This window comes from Globicephala melas, chromosome 2, assembly GCF_963455315.2.
Source record: "Globicephala melas chromosome 2, mGloMel1.2, whole genome shotgun sequence".
Lineage (NCBI taxonomy): Eukaryota > Metazoa > Chordata > Mammalia > Artiodactyla > Delphinidae > Globicephala > Globicephala melas.
Genome location: NC_083315.2, coordinates 143,245,934 through 143,264,782, shown reverse-complemented (window position 1 = coordinate 143,264,782; position 18,849 = coordinate 143,245,934). Strand labels below are relative to the sequence as shown.

The 18,849-nt window shown below is 49.3% G+C and overlaps 1 protein-coding gene across 1 annotated transcript in view; it reads left to right on the top strand.

The window, feature by feature from the left end:
* Window positions 1-228: 228 nt before the first annotated feature.
* The window catches only part of TMEM229B (transmembrane protein 229B), a 40,047-nt gene continuing 21,426 nt past the window's right edge, over window positions 229-18,849 (top strand). Inside the window, exons 1-2 of the mRNA XM_060294936.2 lie at window positions 229-406; window positions 3,022-3,159. The gene's annotated coding sequence lies outside the window, so the exon portion shown is untranslated. The remainder of the gene's footprint in view (window positions 407-3,021; window positions 3,160-18,849) is intronic.

Here is an 18,849-nt window from a genome sequence, read left to right as displayed (position 1 = left end):
TGTCAGACGCGAGCATGTGCAGTTTGCACCGCATCCGTACTATGGGTGAGTGCCGCCGCCGCCGCCGCCGCCGCCGCCGCCGGCTCCGTTCTGCCCGGGCAGCGGCGACAACAGCCCCCCGACCTCCGCACCGCCGCGGCGGCGGCCGACACACAATGCGGGACTAGGCGCCGCGCGGGAGGACCGGCGGCGTGGGGGAGGCAGGGCCGGCAACTCGGCGCGGGGGGAGCCCGAGCGCCGGGCTTGGGGGCGGGGAGCAGGCGGCGCAGGAGAGCGCCCCGAGCACCGGCGCGGGAGGAGGAGCGGGAGCGAGCAGGGGAGACAGCGCTCCCGGCCGCACCTGCGCCCGGCAGGCGGCCGGCCCTGCCCTGCCCCTGCTCGCGGCCCCGGCCCCGGCCCCGCACCGGTAGGTGCCCCCGATGCCCGCAGAGAGGCCTTTCCGCCGCCGGGAGAGGTGGCCGCGCGGGGCGGGCAGCGCCGAGTGCGGGGGGGCGCGGGCGATGGTGCGGTGATGGGGAAGACCAGGCGACCGGGCTGGGGGCGCTGCCGGATCCCGCTTCCTCTTTGCTTTCGGTTTCGAAGCGGTGCCCCTGCTCGAGAGCGAGCCGCTAATTAGATGGTGCGCCCAGGCTTGGATTCCCTGAGGGGGATGGGCGCACAGGGGGGCGTGTTGGGGAAGGGGGTGCACGCTGGCAACTTTCACCGCCTGAAACAAAGGGGGCTTGGGGAGATGCGAGGGGAAGGGGTCAGCCGGGGATCTCCGGCAGCGGAAGGTTGACATCCCCTCTTCCTCCGGGCGGAGAGCATCCCCTAGGCCGCCTCAGGGGAGCGGAGGGGGCGTCAGGCTGGGTGGAAGCTAGAGAGGCTTGGGAGTGGGAACCACGGACCCTCCTGAGTTTGAGGCTGAGGACTTTTCTGAAGGGGAGGGAACCGTGCCAAGATGAACCCTCTCTCCAGGGTGCATAGAAAAACGAGGTGATGGTGGACTGCACACCTAGGCGTCCTCCCCTTCCCAGCCCCCTGGCTGCCAGCTCTCCATCTGCCCACCCTGATTCCGGTCCTCTGTGGGAGATGCGGGGCTGGGATGGGGACCATTACAGCAAGGGGAAGGCGATACTGGCCTCTTTCCCAGGTGTCTTCCTTTCCCTCTTCCTGTGCCCAGTCAGAAACTGATCCCCTTCCCTTCCTGCCCTGGACTATGTCTCCCTCTTTCTCCACAGTTTCCTTGGGGGGTATGTTTGTTTGTTTGCCTCAGGTACAGAGCTTAGGGTGGCAGGTTGTTCTGACGCCACTTCGAGCCCTCCCAGGAGGAAAAGAGCAGGACCCTGGGGAGCTGTGCCAGCATAACCTTGGGGGCTCAGCTCACCAATTCTCCTGCGTTCTCAGCACCCAGTAGCAAAGGAGCTGTTATTCTGGCCTTCAGACTTGGGTCATCAGGGGGCCTGGGTTTTTCTCTTTGCTGTAACCAGGAAGAGGGGTCAAGGGGAGGGCTGAAGAGCCTTCCTGGGGCAGGGATGGGGGATACAGTGTCTTTCTCTCTAGAAAACAAATGGGCCAGTTTCCAGGTCCCCAGTCCCCGACCTTGTGTCTCCAAGAACAAGGTGCCTCCAGCTCTGATCTGGCTTGCATGTGACCACCGGCTTCCATCCTGTGGCAGGACTGCCCATTGCCTTTCTTCCTCTTAGAAAAGACAGCCCTCTGAGAGTCGGATTTTCCCCCTGGTTGCAAGGCAGTGCTACATCTGCTTGCCTGTGGAGACAGAAGGCACTGGATTGTGTGTGTGTGTGGGGGGGGTTTGAACTGCTGGGTGACTCTCCTGTCTGCTCCTGTGACTGAACTAATGCTGTGAGTGGTTGGGCCAGAGGTGGGCCTCCCAGGACACCCTAGAGGAATGGAGGGGTGGGCTGAGATGAGGCTTGGCCTTTCTCCCCTAGGCTTTATATTTGGGGACAGAGTTGAGTAACTGGGGAGACAGTAGAGAGTGGGCCAACTTATTTATCTCATCCTTGGAGGGAAATTACAAGCTGATTTAGTGTTGACTTTGGTCACTTAAAGGTACAGGAGGGAGGGAGCAGTAAAGGATAGCAGGAAAAAATGAAGTCCCCTGAGCTATAGCTCTATATGGCCCTGGACCTTGTGGCTGAAGTCAGATGCAGGTGCTAGACCGGAGAGCACCACCCGCCCCACTTCTAGGGCCCTTTCCCCTCTAAATGGGCAGGGTTGATTATGGCTCAGTTCCCCTTTGGGTTAATCCCCAAGCTATTCTGAGCTGAGGATAATGGTATAGAGGCCTGACCTCCCCACCTCCAGTGGTGAGAGAGGGGCTTTTCCATGGACTGTTACTCAAATGTACTGACCATAGATGGGAAAATGATACTCCCTCCGACTCCCCCTTTTAAAGTGATGAGGCATGAGTTTTTACATTTATAAAGTGACTTAAGTGCCCTGGGTTCTTGAATGAAAGATGTTAAATGAGTTAGGGAGCCTTATACTGTGTTTAATTTCACTTGTATCAGATTCACATACTGTTTCTAAAGGGAAAGGTGTCATTTTGCAGGAAAGGGCTACATTACAGCATTTGTGATAGGGAAAGCTCAGTGTTGGTTTTAAAAGTGTAAGTTTTAATCAGAAAGGCGCTTGCGGGCAGCGAGTGCTTTTCTGTCTGCCTCTGCTCTCTGGATACCTTCAGGTTACTTCCTAGTAGGGTTTTTTCTGGTAGATGGTGTCCAGCCTGGATGTCGGTGACAGTCACCCTCCAAGCTCTCAGAAGGGTCTCTGATGATGTTGGGGACGCTGATGTTATAAATTGAGACCTGGGTAAGGGCAGTAAAGTGAAGCCGCTTGACCTTATCAGCAGCCGTATCAGATCTGGCTGTCCTTGAGGGAAGGGAAATCTAACCCTGGCACAGCCTGACTGTTTTCAAATTTGTATCTCTTTACTTTCCTCCGCATTCCTCCCCCACCCCCAATTTACAGACAAGGTGGTTTGGGTTATTTTTTTATTTTTACTTTTTGTTCCAGGAACATTCCTTTTAAGGTGTGGATAATTTCTGACTTGTCAAACTCTCAGCTCCCTTTGTGGCAACACCTGGCTAAGGAGGGAATGTCGGAAGGGATACTGATGCTCTGAGCAAGAAGAAACTCAGCCTTACTGACCAGGTATTCTGCTTCCTCCACCACCACCTCTCAGAAGTCAGAGGCTTTGTATTTGAAAAGTAAAGTCTAAGCTGATTTCTGGGGAAGGGCTGGGAGGTGGTACTTTTGACTGTGGCTTCCATGGAGGGAAACTGAGTCACACTAAGAGTTAGCACACTGGCTGTGGTGTGTGTGAATGTCTGTGTTGGGGAAGTTTTCCTTTCCTGGGATTTAAGAATGTTTACCGTTAAGTACCAGAGGAGATCCACTGGTTACACTTTTCCATCATGAGATAAAGATGCACTGATAGAATTTAGGTACCTATGTGTTTGATTTCAAATGTACATTTGCCTCAGACTTTGAGCTGTGGGATGTGTCATGCTGCTGTGATTCAAGGAAAAGGAAGGGGTTTTCACCCCTGCAACTCACAGCCATAGATAGAACTGAGGCTGAATAAGGAATCTATCCCATTCTCTGTCCCATTCCCAGATGAAAAAGAGAATCTGCTCCCTTCCCTTTGCTCACATCCATCCTGCAGGTGTGAACTCCCACCCTGCTTCGCCCTAAGGCTATCCTCAATGTTCATTTTAACATCAGTTCCTTTATGTATAGATCTGGTGGGGTCGAGGTCACAGAGTGAGTACCATTGGCCCCCTGGTCCCTTAGAGGATGGTTCTGAAAGGTAACTTTCCACCCTCCCCAGATGTTGGTGCTTCTGCCTTTGGGGTCGGTCACCATCAAGCCTGGCAACTCGAGGAGTAACCAAAGTCATTGCCAATTCCTGTTTCTGAACATCCAGCTCCCCATTGTTCTTTACTCTGCTTGCTCCCCAACAGGGAGTTTGATACCCTTTGAGGGCTCTTGGCTCTCAGTGTGGCTGGTATTATAGAGGGACAGCATCCTTGGAATTAGGGCAGACAGTCTACATGGGCAGGACTTGGGTCCTCAGATCGCTCCTTTTTGCTGCTCACTCTGGAAGCATGGCAGTTAAAACAAAGTAAGACTTGCATTGTTAAATCCTAACTTACCATAGGGAGATCTAATAAATCGGGGGCGTAATTGGAGAGGGCTCTTTCTGCCATTCCTTTCCACGTCAGAAGCCCTGCATTCAGGACACACTGGATTAGGCATTTCTGACTGCTTTCGTCGTTGGACTTGAATGACGAAGGCCTTCTAGCTGGTTCATTCATTTGTTGTTTCCTTTCAATTTTTTTTTTTTTTTTTTTTTTTGCGGTACGCGGGCCTCTCACTGCTGTGGCCTCTCCCATTGCGGAGCACAGGCTCCGGACACGTAGGCTCAGCGGCCATGGCTCACGGGCCCAGCCGCTCCGCGGCATGTGGGATCTTCCCGGACCAGGGCACGAACCCATGTCCCCTGCATCAGCAGGCGGACTCTCAGCCACTGCGCCACCAGGGAAGCCCTCCTTTCAGTTTTTAAGAGGCACTCCTGTCACGTGAGTTTCTGGAATGGTCCGTTTTCATCAGAAAGGTCACTTACCCTGAGTTTTCCTAAGGCCTTGACACCAGCCCCGAGCTAGGAATGCCAGCCAAGAAGGAGATTAAAGGGCCACAAAGAGAGGATTCTTTTCTGGAGTTCTGGAGTTCTTTGGAGCAACGTTGGGGACCACTGCCAGCCCCCATCTTCTTTTCCATAGCTATCCTTGGCCAGACTCCATTTAGTCTTCAGTCCCTAGGACCCACACCCCGCCTCATTCCCGATCAAAAAAGCCTTTCTAAAGCCAGGAATAAGGCAGCCAGGTCGGTGGTCTTACTTTCATCTACCTTCTGAAAGCAAATATGGACGAGAAATATTGTCACCAGTGGGAAACAGAAGCAACGGCTCCAGACTTTCATTTTGTAATTGTGTTTTTGCCTGCCACAAACAAGGAGATGACCTTCCTATGCTGATCTGTAGATGCCTTAAAGCTTTCATATAGCCTGCCCAGTTTCCAGCACATGGCGAGTACCTATTACATCATCAGCTGTGGTACTTGGATATGATCAGAGACCCAGATTTCTAGGCTGTTGGGCAATGCTGTTGTTTGTGCAGGAGCTGATGGTTGGCGAAGGCTTCCGGAATTAGGAAATCCGGGATCCCTCCCTGACTCACTCGTGTGACCTTGGACAGCCCACGTCAGCCCTCTGGGATTTAATTCCACACAGGGAACTTCAGCTGGCTTCAGTGAACATAGCAATAATAATGACGACAGCCACTGTTTATTGAATACTTACTATATGCCAGGCATTGGGCTAAGCACTCGATAAAGAATAAAGTCACTGCCCATGTCACACAGCTAGCAAGAGTCCAAATTGGGATTTAAACTGAGATCTGTCTGATGCTACTGTGTTCAGTAGCCTTGGATAGCATGGTGGAACAAACGCTGGGGAGGAAGTAAAGTGGAGGTGGTGTTAGTTAAAGTATAGGAAGGAGAGCTGGTGTGGATTAAACACAGCTACTTAAAAGGAGATGAAAATTGAGATTCTTCTTTGAAAAACAATATCCTGACGAATGTTTGGGAAGAGAGGGGTCGGTACCCTGCACTGGGGAAGCAGACCAGATGGCCTGGGATTTGCTGTAAGAGGACCAGACTTCTGCTTGGCATAGGGATATGTCTCATAAACCCCATTTCATCTGGATGCCAGATTTTTCTCTTGCTTGATAGGCTGTCTGGGCAGCATTTTGCCTTCTGTCACCCTCCTTCCACTAGTCATAGTAGTTCATCTTAGCAGATTCTTGACTCCAGGCCTCGTCCTCCAACCTAGTTTCTGGGCCTTCCTTCCCCTGCCCGTCATTATGGTCCAGCTGTGGAGACCCTGATTATGACTCCTGGTCCCAGGTATACTCTGCAAAGTACGGTAAGCATTGGACCATCCTGTTCTTCTGAGGAAGTACTTGTGGCCGCTGATTACTCCATTCAAAGGTGACCGGCCAGTTCATCGGGATGGTCCTCAACTCTTTTATCCTTGTTTGTTCTAGGCAAGTTAACTCTGGGGCTTTCCTACCACTGTGACGTGTTTGTGGAAGAGGAATGAAGATTGAGGTGGTGGCCTGCGGGAGGGGAGCTGACCTCCTTTGAGAGTTACCATGACGGTGTATAATGGAGCGTTGTGCTGGGGTCTGGGGACTTTGTTTGGTTCTTGTCTCAGCTCATGTGACATGAGTTCGTTTCCTTGTCTGTAGAATGAGAATGTTGGAAGAGATATTCTCTAACACCTCCTGCAGCCATCATGCTTGGGTCATCTAGTAGAATCTGGATAATTTGGTTTTTTCTCAAACGATAACTCAGCTGGTCTGGAGTTGGAGGAAGTCACAGCTGGGAGAGCAGAGGTGGGGTTGAAGGAGAAAGAAGCCAAATTGGAAGTGAGGGGACTAAGATACAGTTGGAGCAAGTCCCTTCTTGGGAAGGGGGACTAGGTTGGATCATTCCTCGTTTGTTTAAAGGGGGCAGCCGAGAGGTGGCGTCTGTTCACCCTTATACACGCCATCTCCTAAATGATGAGGTACACCCCTTGTATCTTGTCTTAAAACTTCAACTTTACCCCGCCCCCGTCCTTCCGCTTTCCCCAAGTGAAGGCAGCAGGGAAGTTGTGCCTGGTGTATGTCTTAGAGTCTGCACTTACATGTGGCTGATGCCAGGGCCTGGTTCAGTCCAGGATCCTCCAGGGCTCCGGGACCGGAGGACTTTGACTGATGCCTTCCGACTGACTCAGAGTCAATGAGAACGTATCTCCCCCTGCTGCCCTAGCTCCACTTAAAAGAGCAAGATCATACTATGAGCTCAGCCTAGGAACTCGTGAAATTGGGCCGCCTTGATTTCCCTTTGCGCAAGCCATTTGTCCAAGGATTCTGTTCTCCATCGGTACGTCTTCTGTTTTAATTTCATCGTATTCAAGGTTGGGGAGCAAATGAGTTCCCATTGAACCCACCAAACCCATCTTTTCTGTCCCTACCTGCCTTGCTTTATTCCTGAGTTCCTTATTGCCCTATAGCAGTGATTTCTAATGGTGGTTACCATACCACTGGGAATATTGAGAGATGATTTTAGTTGGTAAAGGGACAAACATTTCATTTCAATAGCTATGTTTCTAATGAATGTAAAGAAACATGACTCATTGGGATGACTTAACTCACTAACACGACTTAATTGTGTCTCCTGCTGGACCTTTATGTTGATTCAGTGGGATTAGTTGTTTCCCTGCCGTGGGAGGAAAACTCAATCAGGCCCCATCACTTTCTGGGTCATTCTTAGGCGGTAGGAGGTCCTGTGGTCACTTTAAGTCACAAACGGTCTCAATTCAGTACTTAATACATCCAGTCCTTTGTCACTGGCCTGAGAGGGACAGGAAAGGGCTTACTTGGCCAGCACTGTTGTCTGCCAGCTCCCAGCTTCCTGGGCTTGGCAGGTACTTAATGCTGAGTCTCTTCTTGTGGCCACGTTCATGGGTTTCTCAGACACTCTTCCCCCACATTTGCTGGGACCATTTACTCCTGGTTGTCTTGAAAAGAGCAAATTATCCACTATTCTAGATCACTGTTCTCTCCTCAGCCCCTAAAATCCTCGATTCACCTCCAGCCTCTTCCGGCTAAGGTCCTTCTGTCTGTCCAAGTGGCCCTCCTGGACAAGACCTGCTCTGATCTCTTGCCAGCCCTCACTTGCTTGTGGCCCACTTTAGCCCAAGGAGACAATCACACATCCTCTGGCGCAGTGAACCTGGGAATGCAGGCCCATCCCCCAGCTCAGCCGGCTCCCTTGGCTCCGCCCACAGCAGATGGCCAGCTTTTGTCTCACACCTTGTGTGTCTCAGGTATAGTCAGATGCCAGTCCACCCTGTCCTTTCAGTTGCAAGGTCAGATATCAGATTTCCTGGGTGGTTCTTTTGGAGGCCCTCTTACCAGCTTGGGAGCGTCCTACCTGTTGTATTCACTGCCTTAGTTAACACTTTTGATGGACCCTCTTGTTACGTATCATCAAAACCACAGCTGTCACAAGAAGCCCAGGATTTCATGGATATTATAGCTTAGGATAAGGCTACAGTACCTATATAACTACAAATTTAACTTAAATTAACAACAACTAACATTTATTGAATACTTAAAATGAATGCCAGGTACTGTTTTCAGGACAGTAAACACTCTTTCATGTAACTCTTACAAGGGAGGTACTTCTTTATTTCTGTTTTACAAATGAGTAAACTGAGGCAAAGAGAGATTAAGCAGCTTGTCCAAGGTCACACAGTTGGCATCAGAGCCCGGATTCAGATGGAAAGAATCTGACCCCAGAGTGGGCTCATTTAAATAGCCATGCTCTGCCTCTTCCTAGAGGGTTGTGGGCAGCCATAAATCATGAAGGCAGAACCCAAATGATTGGGAAATGTGGCCTTAGGACATAATTGTAAGTTCTTCACTCTGGCATTTAAGCTCTCTACCTTTACCTGCTCTTTACCTGCTTTTCTAACTGCTCGTTCTGTGCCCTTCACCAGAGCCTAACCCACATGCCCAACTCACCCGCCATGCAGCCGCCCGCCCCGCCCCATACCTCATTATTTCCCTGCCAGGAGGTCCCTCCCCTGCTTTGCTGCCTCCCCAAATTACAGTCCTTGTAGAAGTCGGAACCCATCTTTGCTGCAAAGGTGTGTTTGACCAAAACCACTTCCGCTGGGACCTTTTACAACTCTTTTCATTTCCTCACTAAACTGGCAATTATGATGTGCTTTTATGCAGAGAGCAGTGAAGAGCAGTTTTAGCACACCTGAGTCTGATCTCTCTGTGCCACTCACTTCCTGTTTCTAACTCGTGCAAGGCCTTCACCCTCTCTGAACTTCGGTTTCATCATTTTTAAAGTGTGGGTGTGGATTAGCCCTTTTCAGATTCCAATATTCAATGCTTTTTGGTCACCTTCCAGTCTCCTCTAACCTTTCAGCTCTTGAGGGCTGGACCCGTGTCTAGTATGTCTCAGTACAGCCCAGGACTCTGTACAGGCTTTTACACACACACAGTATTTAACAATGTCGGTTGGTTGGTTGGCTGGTGGGAAATGCTTTACGTTTGCTCTGGGCTTGACTGACTTTTAGAAATCGCCTTCCTCTGGGTGATCACTGCTGAGGACCGTTGCAGCTCTCTTTTCTGTACAAGTTTATAACAAAAGTTTTGGGTCCAATCTGCCGCCTTTTTTCTTTAAGAGACGTAATGTAATGCTATTCAGGCCCACACTTTTTTATCTGCAGTTTCAAAATTCAAAACATTCTAAAACCAAAAGGCTTTTCTTTAACTCGTGTGATGACAAATCCTGACCTGGACGAACATGAGGCCACCGGCAGTCTCTTTACTAGGCAGAGTGTGAATATTCATAGATCTGGCTGCAGAAATGTGCATGTGTTTGGGGGTGCTGCCCCCAGACCCTGCTGTGGGGATTATGTAATCTACTGGATGTGCTCTACATTACCTTAAAAAAAAAATCTAAACAATTCTGAATGCCAAGGGTTTGGGACCAGAGATTGTGGTTCTGTGCGGTATTTCTTCAGAGATGCTATTGGCAGTAAGTGGTGGATAGGTCCTTGGGATGCGGGACTGTGCTAACATCACAGACCCTCACGTGACCTCGCCTCCTTGGCCTTGCTCTAATCTTGGCCCTGGTTCCAGTATGATAGCCCACGCCTTGGTTTTCCAATCTGTTTTTTTAAAATATTGCATTATGATATAATTTATCTTGATTAGTAAGTCTTCTTGGCACCTCCTTAAGTTTTGTGCTGAGGCAAGTGTGACTTCTCCCTCACCCTAGTCCCAGCCCTGCTTGACTCCTAAAGCAAGAAGGCTTCCCTGTTGCTGCTGTGGCATCTCAGGGATGAACTGATGTGTCCTCAGGGTGGGAGTGACTGCTGGGTGTATGTACGGTCACTTTAATCCTGGGATTGGGGGTGGGGGGAAGGGCCCTGTTGGCCCCCTGGCTGAGTCAGCTCTGCAGAGGGACTTGTAAACTCGTTCCTAGATGCATGTCCTACATCTGGGTGTTTCTTCAGAGCCCAAGTGAGCCAGGTTCCTCTACTTCCTTCTGGGAAGGGATGCAGTAACTCATTTGAGAGTCAATCTGCTTGTTAATCCCTACGGCTGCTTCAACCTGACATTTTAAAATTAAAAACAGAAAAAAAAAGATACACACACACACACACACACACACATACAAGTGTTCCTGGAAGAACATGAGAACAACAGAAGAATGTACAGTGGTGGAATCTAAAGTGTTCTATTGTGTTTTCTTCATTTTTTTTTGATGAGGAAACCAAGAGGAGAGGTAATAGAGTTGTGAGGGTTAGTGGAAGAGCCAGGCTCAGAAAGCCCTGTTTCCAGGTCTCCCATTAGCATCCAAGCCAGCAGGCTGTGCTGTTCCTTTTTTCCCAGTCCCCAGGTGTCCTCAGATGGGGAGGACACATGAATCAGTTAGCTATCCCATCTTGATTGAAGGACACGTTTTTTTTAACCTTTCATCCCTATTTGGCAGTGACGGGCATGCCTATGGGAATTTAGGCCACCTTTCCCCTCCCATTAAATAACCAGCCCCTCTCAGATTCGGAGCCCTAAGTATTTCTGGCCTGCCTTTTTAACCTATTACATACTGTTTACTCATCTTCTCATGCATTAAGAAGAGATTCCCCAGACCAAGCCTGGCACCTAGTTCTCTGACTTCTTCTAAACACATCACTGCCTCCAGATAGTCAAGCATTTGTCATTTCCCTGGGCCCTGCAGATGACGTGTGGTCTTCTACCTATTGTCATTACGTGCTGGAAAATGCTGAGGTATAGTATAATTTAAATTAATCGTGGAGATGAAATTTCCCAAAGGTCCCCAACTGAATAGTTGTCTTAAGCCCCATGGGTTGACCACGTCGTGTACCCATCGTTCAGGAACTTCATGTCCATATCTGTGAAAGATCATTGAATTTACTCTGTGGGATTGATCGTGTGAAGCCACCCTGATTCTACTCACCCCTCCATTGCCCTCAGCACTGCAGTTTCCCTTGCATCCCACAATCTGGGATGGTGCCCCTTTTTATTAGAACAATTATTTGTAATGCCTCCTAATTACCCCGAATAAAATTCATAGATAATATGACATACCTGTATACGTAAATTAAAAAAAAATCCATATGCCTAAACTGTATTAAGAGAAATAAAGGAAAAGTTAATTATAATACAATATCACATATTCCAGTATGTAATTGTTTGGGCACGACAACAGAAAACAGAAGGAAGGAGTCAGATGCTTGAACCTGTACATAGAATCACTGAGAATGTAACAGCTGCAAATGCCCACAAGATACAGGTGTGTTGTGTGGGTGACTCAAATACCAGGAGAGGTGACGCTGAGGCTTTTTCCCAGCTGGTGGACCACTCTTGGTAAAGTTCCAAACACACAGTACAGTATCCCCTCGACTTGTACTCCGGTGGCATTCCTGGACAAGTCAGTATATGTTAAAACCATACAAAAATCCTCTGTTTATTTCAGAAAGGGAGTTTTGTTCTAGATGCCGATAATTATGAATGGGCTTTTCACCTCTGTGAATGCCTAGTGGAATGTTCTAAAGTTATCTGTGTGGGGGGGTTCTTTTGTGGGTTGTTGTGGGAACTTCAGGGTGTCTGGCATTCCAGGTCCCCACTGATAAGTACCTGTGGTACTCCCCACCCACCATGGTGCTGACAGAAGGCCCTTACCCCCGCCATCCCAGGGGTGGCCCCATTGAGAACAACTGGTCTGGAAGAAGGACCAGGACCAGGAACTGGGAGATCTGTGTTCTGGGTCTGGGCCACAGCACCTTAGTACTTGTATGACCTTAACTCTGGCTACCTGGGTCTCCTCTCTGTAAAGGGATTATTATTATTATTTTGTTTATTTATTTATTTATTTATTTGCGGTATGCGGGCCTCTCACTGTTGTGGCCTCTCCCATTGAGGAGCACAGGCTCCGGACGCGCAGGCTCAGCGGCCATGGCTCACGGGCCCAGCCGCTCCGTGGCATGTGGGATTCTCCCGGACCGGGGCACAAACCCGCGTCCCCTGCATCGGCAGGCGGACTCTCAACCACTGCGCCACCAGGGAAGCCCCTGTAAAGGGATTATAATGACACACGTGTCCTTGGCCTTTGGGATTGTGGCTTGCTGTGCTCTCCCCATGACCTCAGGACAGCCCAGAGCAGCCATGTGTGCCCCACAATGTATGTCCCAGCCACAAGCTCTCCGTCGCTGTGTGTGTCTTTTATTTTTTTCTTGGCCTTGAAACATCCTTAGGTCTCTCTTACCTGGGAAAGAAGGAAGGAGAAAGGGAGAAGGGATGCCTCCCCCTGCCCCCATCTCTACATCTCCAGCAGATTTTCTCTCTCCTTTCCTTCACGAGTAAATTTCTCAAAAGAGTCATCTGTCCACACTGTCTCAGTCACCTCCCTCTGCAGTCACACCTCCTTCTTCAATGGTCCCCAGGGAGCTCTTTCTGCTAAACCTCCTCGGTCCCTGTCTGGCTTGCCTCTGCCGTTGACTGTGACCCCTGACACTCTCCTGCCCCCACTTCCCTGGCGGGGCCCCTTCCTGGTGTCCTCCTCCCTCCCTGGCCTTTCCACAGGCCCCTTCACAGTACCTCCTCCTCTGCCGGCCCCAGATGTCACCCCTTGCACCTTCTCCCCAGAGGGTCCTCCCCTCTGCTGCTCCATCCAGCGGGGGTCCCAGACCTGCCTCCAGCCTAGAGTCCTGTGGGCATCTCACACTTAGAGCATCTGAAATGCAGTTCATTGTGGGTCACCTCCGATGCACATCTTTGCCGGCATCCTCTTCTCTCAGGGAACGAGCCCGCTATTGCCCAAGTCAGAAGTATGGATGCCATTCTCTGTCTCTCCGCTCTCTCTCCACTACTCCCTCTCTCTCTCTCCCTCTCCTCCCCCACCCACAATAAATCTCTCCTGTCAGTCCTGCTTTTCTTTCTTTTTTTTTTTTTTTTTTGCGGTACACGGGCCTCTCACTGTTGTGGCCTCTCCCGTTGCGGAGCACAGGCTCCGGACGCGCGGGCTCAGCGGCCATGGCTCACGGGCCCAGCCGCTCCGTGGCATGTGGGATCTTCCCGGACCGGGGCACGAACCCGCGTCCCCTGCATCGGCAGGCGGACTCTCAACCACTGCACCACCAGGGAAGCCCAGTCCTGCTTTCTTAATAGCTCTGGAGTCTTCGCTAATTCGCGGTGGCTGCTTGACCCTTGTTGGCATTTAGGATTGCGACCTCTACTTACTGTTTGTCTGGATTAAGATCTTCAGAGGCTCTCAGCACTGACAGGCTTAGGGTCCCCTAGGTAATTAAAAATAAGTTAATATAATTCTAAATTATAATATAAAATCATGTACTTAGAAACAACATTTATTTGTGCGCTGAAGCCACAGTAGCTTCTTTCTGATTCTCACTCATTTTCTCTTCTTTAGAATAACTTCCTCTGGTGTCCCGTCGTGGCTGGTGCCCTCAGTGTGTGGCTAGTGGGCCAATCCAGGATCACTTAGAAAGTCAGCCACCTGTGGCCCGAGCTTGGCCCTTGGCCTCTTGGGTCTTTGCGTGTACCTGGTGGCATGACATAGATCCTGGGTAATTGTTTAAGGAGCGTGTGAAGGAATGCATGAATAATGAGATAAACTTGAAGTAGGTTCATTTAAGTAAAAGGCACTGTCAGAATGGAGGCTATTATTATTTGTAGGCTTCTGCTATTTGACGCTACAGTAGAATTTCCACTGTCGTGCTTCAGCTTTCATACTCCAACCCACTTAGCATTGAGTAGTCTGTACATAAAAGATGCATATAAGGATTTCTGAATTAATAAATAAATGAAGTTGTGCAATGAGATGGTTTGCTCGATTCCCTTTCCTGCAGTGAGGCTGCTTAAAGAGACTCCATCAGCTGCCTCTTGTTTAAAGAGGTGCATTATTTAAAGTGGCTACCCCTCCTCATAGTACCTGGGGAGGGAGGCTGTGCTTGTGTGTGGGGAGGGGAGGGGAGGGGAGGGCAGGGGGTTTACTCTGGAGTTAGGTGGTGGTGATGGTGGTGGGGTGTGGGAAACAGAGCATCTACCCTAGAAAGCCTGCATGAGATCTCAGAAGGGATGAACGTGGTCTAAAGGCCTAAAGTCAGACAGAATGAATAGGACTGACCACACATTTGCGGGGGGGGGGGGGCGGGGGGGAATGAAATACCATGAAACACCTTGAAGGCTGTGGCTTAAAAAATATAACCTGACTCGTTAGTATGGGCTTGTGGACAAAACAGGTGTCAGAACATCTCCAGAAAATATTAACTACATATAAGAATAGATCCAAAAGGTTAACCAGTTCTGTCCTGTGGTACTGATAGGGCGGCCTCCTGGAAGATTGCTGATCTTGGGTAGAGGAAGGAGTAAATAGGTGGAGAAGTAAGAAAAGGGGAGGGCCCCACTGGAGAGGAAATGTGTCTGTGAGGGACATGGTGACAGGGCTGGAATTTTGGGGCTGGTGTAGACACGTGAGGACAAATGTCCTCCCTGGATTCACCCTCCATGTCTGCTCCGCCCCACCCCACCCTGTCTAATGGAAGGGACCCCTTTGTTGTTGTTTTTTTCTCCAAACTTTTTGTTTTAAGTCCTTATTGAATTTGTTACAATATTACTTCTGTTTTATGTTTTGTGTTTTTGGCCACGAGGCATGTGAGATCTTAGCTCCCCAACCAGGGATCAAACCACACCCACTGCATTGGAAGACAAAAAGTCCCAACCACTGGACCGCCAGGGAAGTCCCTCTCCAAACTTTTTATTTGGAAGTAATTTCAAACTTACAGAAAAGTTGCCAGAATAGTACAGAACACGCATATACTCTTTATCCAGATCCAGTATTTTTTAACATTTTGCCTCATTTGCTTTATCATTTATGTTTTCTCTCTCTCCCTCTTTCACCCTCTTTTTCCTGAACCTTTTTTTTTTTTAAATTTATTTATTTTTGACTGCGTTGGGTCTTCGTTGCTGCGCATGGGCTTTCTCTAGTTGCGGCGAGTGGGGGCTACTCTTCGTTGTGGAGCGCAGGCTTCTCATTGTGGTGGCTTCTCTTGTTGTGGAGCACGGGCTCTAGGCATGTGGGCTCAGTAGTTGTGGCACTCAGGCTCAGTAGTGTGGCTCTCGGACTCTAGAGCACAGGCTCAGTAGTTGTGGCTCTTGGGCTTAGCTGCTCCATGGCATGTGGGATCTTTCCGGACCAGGGCTCGAACCCATGTCCCCTGCATTGGCAGGTGGATTCTCAAGCACTGCACCACCAGGGAGGTCCTTTCCTGAACCTTTTTAGAGTAAGTTGCCTACATCATGGCCCTTTCTCTCTGGATATTTCAGTGTGGATTACTAAGAATAAGGATATTGTTTCACAGAACCTTCAGTAAATTGAACTTTGATATGATACTTTTATCTAATCTGCTGGTTATCTTACAGTTTTGTTGATTGACTTAATAACGTCCTTTACAGCATTTATTTCCTCTCCAGTCCAGGATCCAGCACTGCATTTAGTTGTTATGTCTCTTTAGTCTTTTCATCCAGAACAGTTCCTCAGCCTTTCTTTGTCTTTCATGACATTGACATTTTTAAGAATATAGCCGCCTCCTCCTCCCCCTTTAAAAAAAATAGAATGTTCTTCCTTTTGGATTTCTCTGCTGTTGCCTCACATTTAGACTGAGTTATACCCTCCTGGCTAGCATACACATGAGTGATGTTGTATCTTTTTCATTGTATTACATCCAGAGGCACCGGATGTCCATTCGCCCCTTACGTGTGATGTTAAGTTGGATCACTTCGTCAAGGTGTCCGATCTCTTCACTGTGCATTTACTGATTTTTCCTCGCTACTAATAAGCAATCTGTGGGGAGACAACCTAAGACCATATAAATGTCTTACTCCTTATCCACATTTTGCCCCGAGATTTACCAGTCATCCACCCTGGGTTTGCAGGTATTTCTGGATCCCAGGCAAGGCATGGGAGGTCAAGTTATCTGCGACCAGGTGACCCACTTTCGAGGGCATCACCCACATGGGAGGACCTTGCTGTGCTGTGCCCAGCCCTGCTGAGAAACCACATTTCCACAATAGTTTTCCTCTTTCTACTCCCACCAGGATCGGAAGCTAATTCATCGTTCATTCAACTGACACATAAGAATGTTCTTACGAAAGCTTCTCAGCTTTATTTGGGCACACTGGGGTATGGGACGAAAGCTAGTTCCCTCTCGGTGTCTTTAAGGAGCCTACCATTGAGTTGGGGAGACAAGACTTGGTCACTGAAAGGTAAAGGACATGTAAGTTGTCAGTACTGTGACCCCACAGGACAGCTCAGTGAGAGCTGTCCTATGACCCTGGAGAATTAAGTGCCCTTAGGAGTTTGGGGGAGGAGGGATCAGAGTGGGTTAGGTACGATGAAGGGACATTTCATTAACAAGGGTAATCTTTGGGCCTTAAAGGACAGGCAAATCTGGGTAAATAGCGATAGATAAGGGCATTCCAGGAGGGGAACAGTGTGCACAGAGACCCGGAGACAGGAGCATGGATGGAGAAACTGGGGGACAGCAAGTTATGTACCAGTCTGGATGGGGCCAAGGGTTGGTGTAGGGGGCAGGATCTACCCCCTCACTGAGCACCTACCTCGCACCAGGCATTTTAAAAAATAACTTTCCCGATTCTGAAAGTAACACATGTTTGATATAGGAAGTTTAGAAAAATAGTTTTTCTATATAAAGAAACACTTTAATGAAGTCGCTCTATTCTTTCATCCAGAGATAAGTGGTTAACCATGGTGTATTTCCGTCATTTCTGAGATCTTCATCATCCTTCTGGCAACAGCTTCGTTTGGGTTCATAGACTCAGTAGCCCCTCTTATCCCTCAGAGGATATTAATCATACTTTGGAAAACATTTCGTTCTGGTGACTTTATTGATTTTGTTTTCCAGCTGGAACTTCTGTTCTCTAATTCGGTGCTTCTCTGGTTGCTTTGGTTTTTGTCAAATGTTTGCTAAGTCTTGGTTGTGTTTCTTCTCCCTTTGTATTTTCAGGTTTTTTAGTCACCTCTGTGTGAAACCTGATTCCGCGCTCTAGAGCCAGCTGCCCCTGGTTGTGGACAGGAGGGTGGGATGTGCCTGCTGGGGATGCAGGAGCCGTCTACGTGTCCCCTTGCCTCCCTACCCTAACGTCCCGGCAGGAGCCTGGGTGGAGAGGTGGGGCAGGAGCCCGCTTGCCTGGCTCCTCCAAATCCTATGACCAACCACTCAGGGCGTCTCCTGGGCCCCTAATCTCTCCAAACTTGGACCCTGCAGAGCCACTCCTCTGACTGAGTGTAGAATCCTCAGCCGCACTGCTGGGGTTCAAATCCTAGCCCTGGCACTTACTAGCACTATGACCTTGGGAAAGCTGTGTAACTCTGGGTCTTATCTGTAAAGCAGGGAAAATAATAGTCTGTATTTCAAAGGATTTTTGTGAAGGTTAGATGAGATAATATGTGCTTAGAACAGCGTCTGGCACATATATGTCCTGTATGAGTGTCATTATTATTATTATTCCATGATTTTATTTTGGGGGTTGTGGTTTCTGTATCTGTTTATTCTCATTTGCTTCCATCTTCAGGGAGCCCATATAATTCCCTCGCTTTCTGGTGCTGTAATGGATTTATTCTTCTTAGAAAATGTCTTTTCTGTCATTTTCTAGGACTTGGGGGATTTAGGCATTTGCCCCTGGCCTGCCATCTTGATATAGTCATACATTTCCTTCAAGTTCTTTCTCTGTGAGCCTGTATGAGTGTGTTATTGTTATCTGTAATACATACATGAAGGCGTCCGTTTCCATCTGTGTCCACTCACCCAGGAGCCTGGCCCAGGGCAGGACTCGCCACCTGGTCTAGGTTCCTGGATGCTGACTCTGTCCTGTGCAGGCCTGGGAGGTGATGAGTTCTCTTCTCGGCCTTCCTAAGGCTGGTCTGAGGCGTCCTAGTGAATGTAATGGGTCCTCTGCTTCCTTTGTCAAAAGGAATGTTAATTATTTTCAGCAGTCTAATTACGTGCCTAATGAGAGCCTGACTGAGATAACATTCCCTTTAATTACTCTTGCCTAAGTGCTGTTTGGAGCCATATTTGAGAGTGTTGCAGGGCTCGGTACTTCCACAGTAGATGCAGCTGTCTGGCGAGAGGCTGAGTGAGGGGCCAGGGTTGCTGGGCTTAAGGCCCACGGTGGAGGGGCCTGCTGCAGTCAGTGCCCAGCCCGGTGTATGCTGGCCTTTCCTCTGGGCCATTACTTAAAGAAAAGGGACAGTCAGATTGGGTCATGTATGGAGCAAACAGCACCCATCACGGCACCCCCAGAACAACTCATTTCTCGGTCTTCCCCCCCAACCCACCTGCCCTTCAAGCTCCTCTTGGCCAGGCCCCTCGCTCTTGGAGGACCTGCCCCCGTGCCTTTCCCTCCATTCAACACTTGGATTTTGAGTCCCTACCGTATGTCAAATTTTATCCAGGACATGAGGATGCAAAGGTAAGGAACTCGTGGTCCAGATGGCTTTCTAAAACAAAAAATTTGATCATGCCCTTCTCCTCTTTGGCCAGGAGAAATGCTACATGTCTGACCCCTGCCCCCTTCCAGGGTTTATCTTCTGTACTTCCTTTGGTGGCCTTCCTTTTGTTCTGATGTGGTGTCTTTCAATAACCAGGACT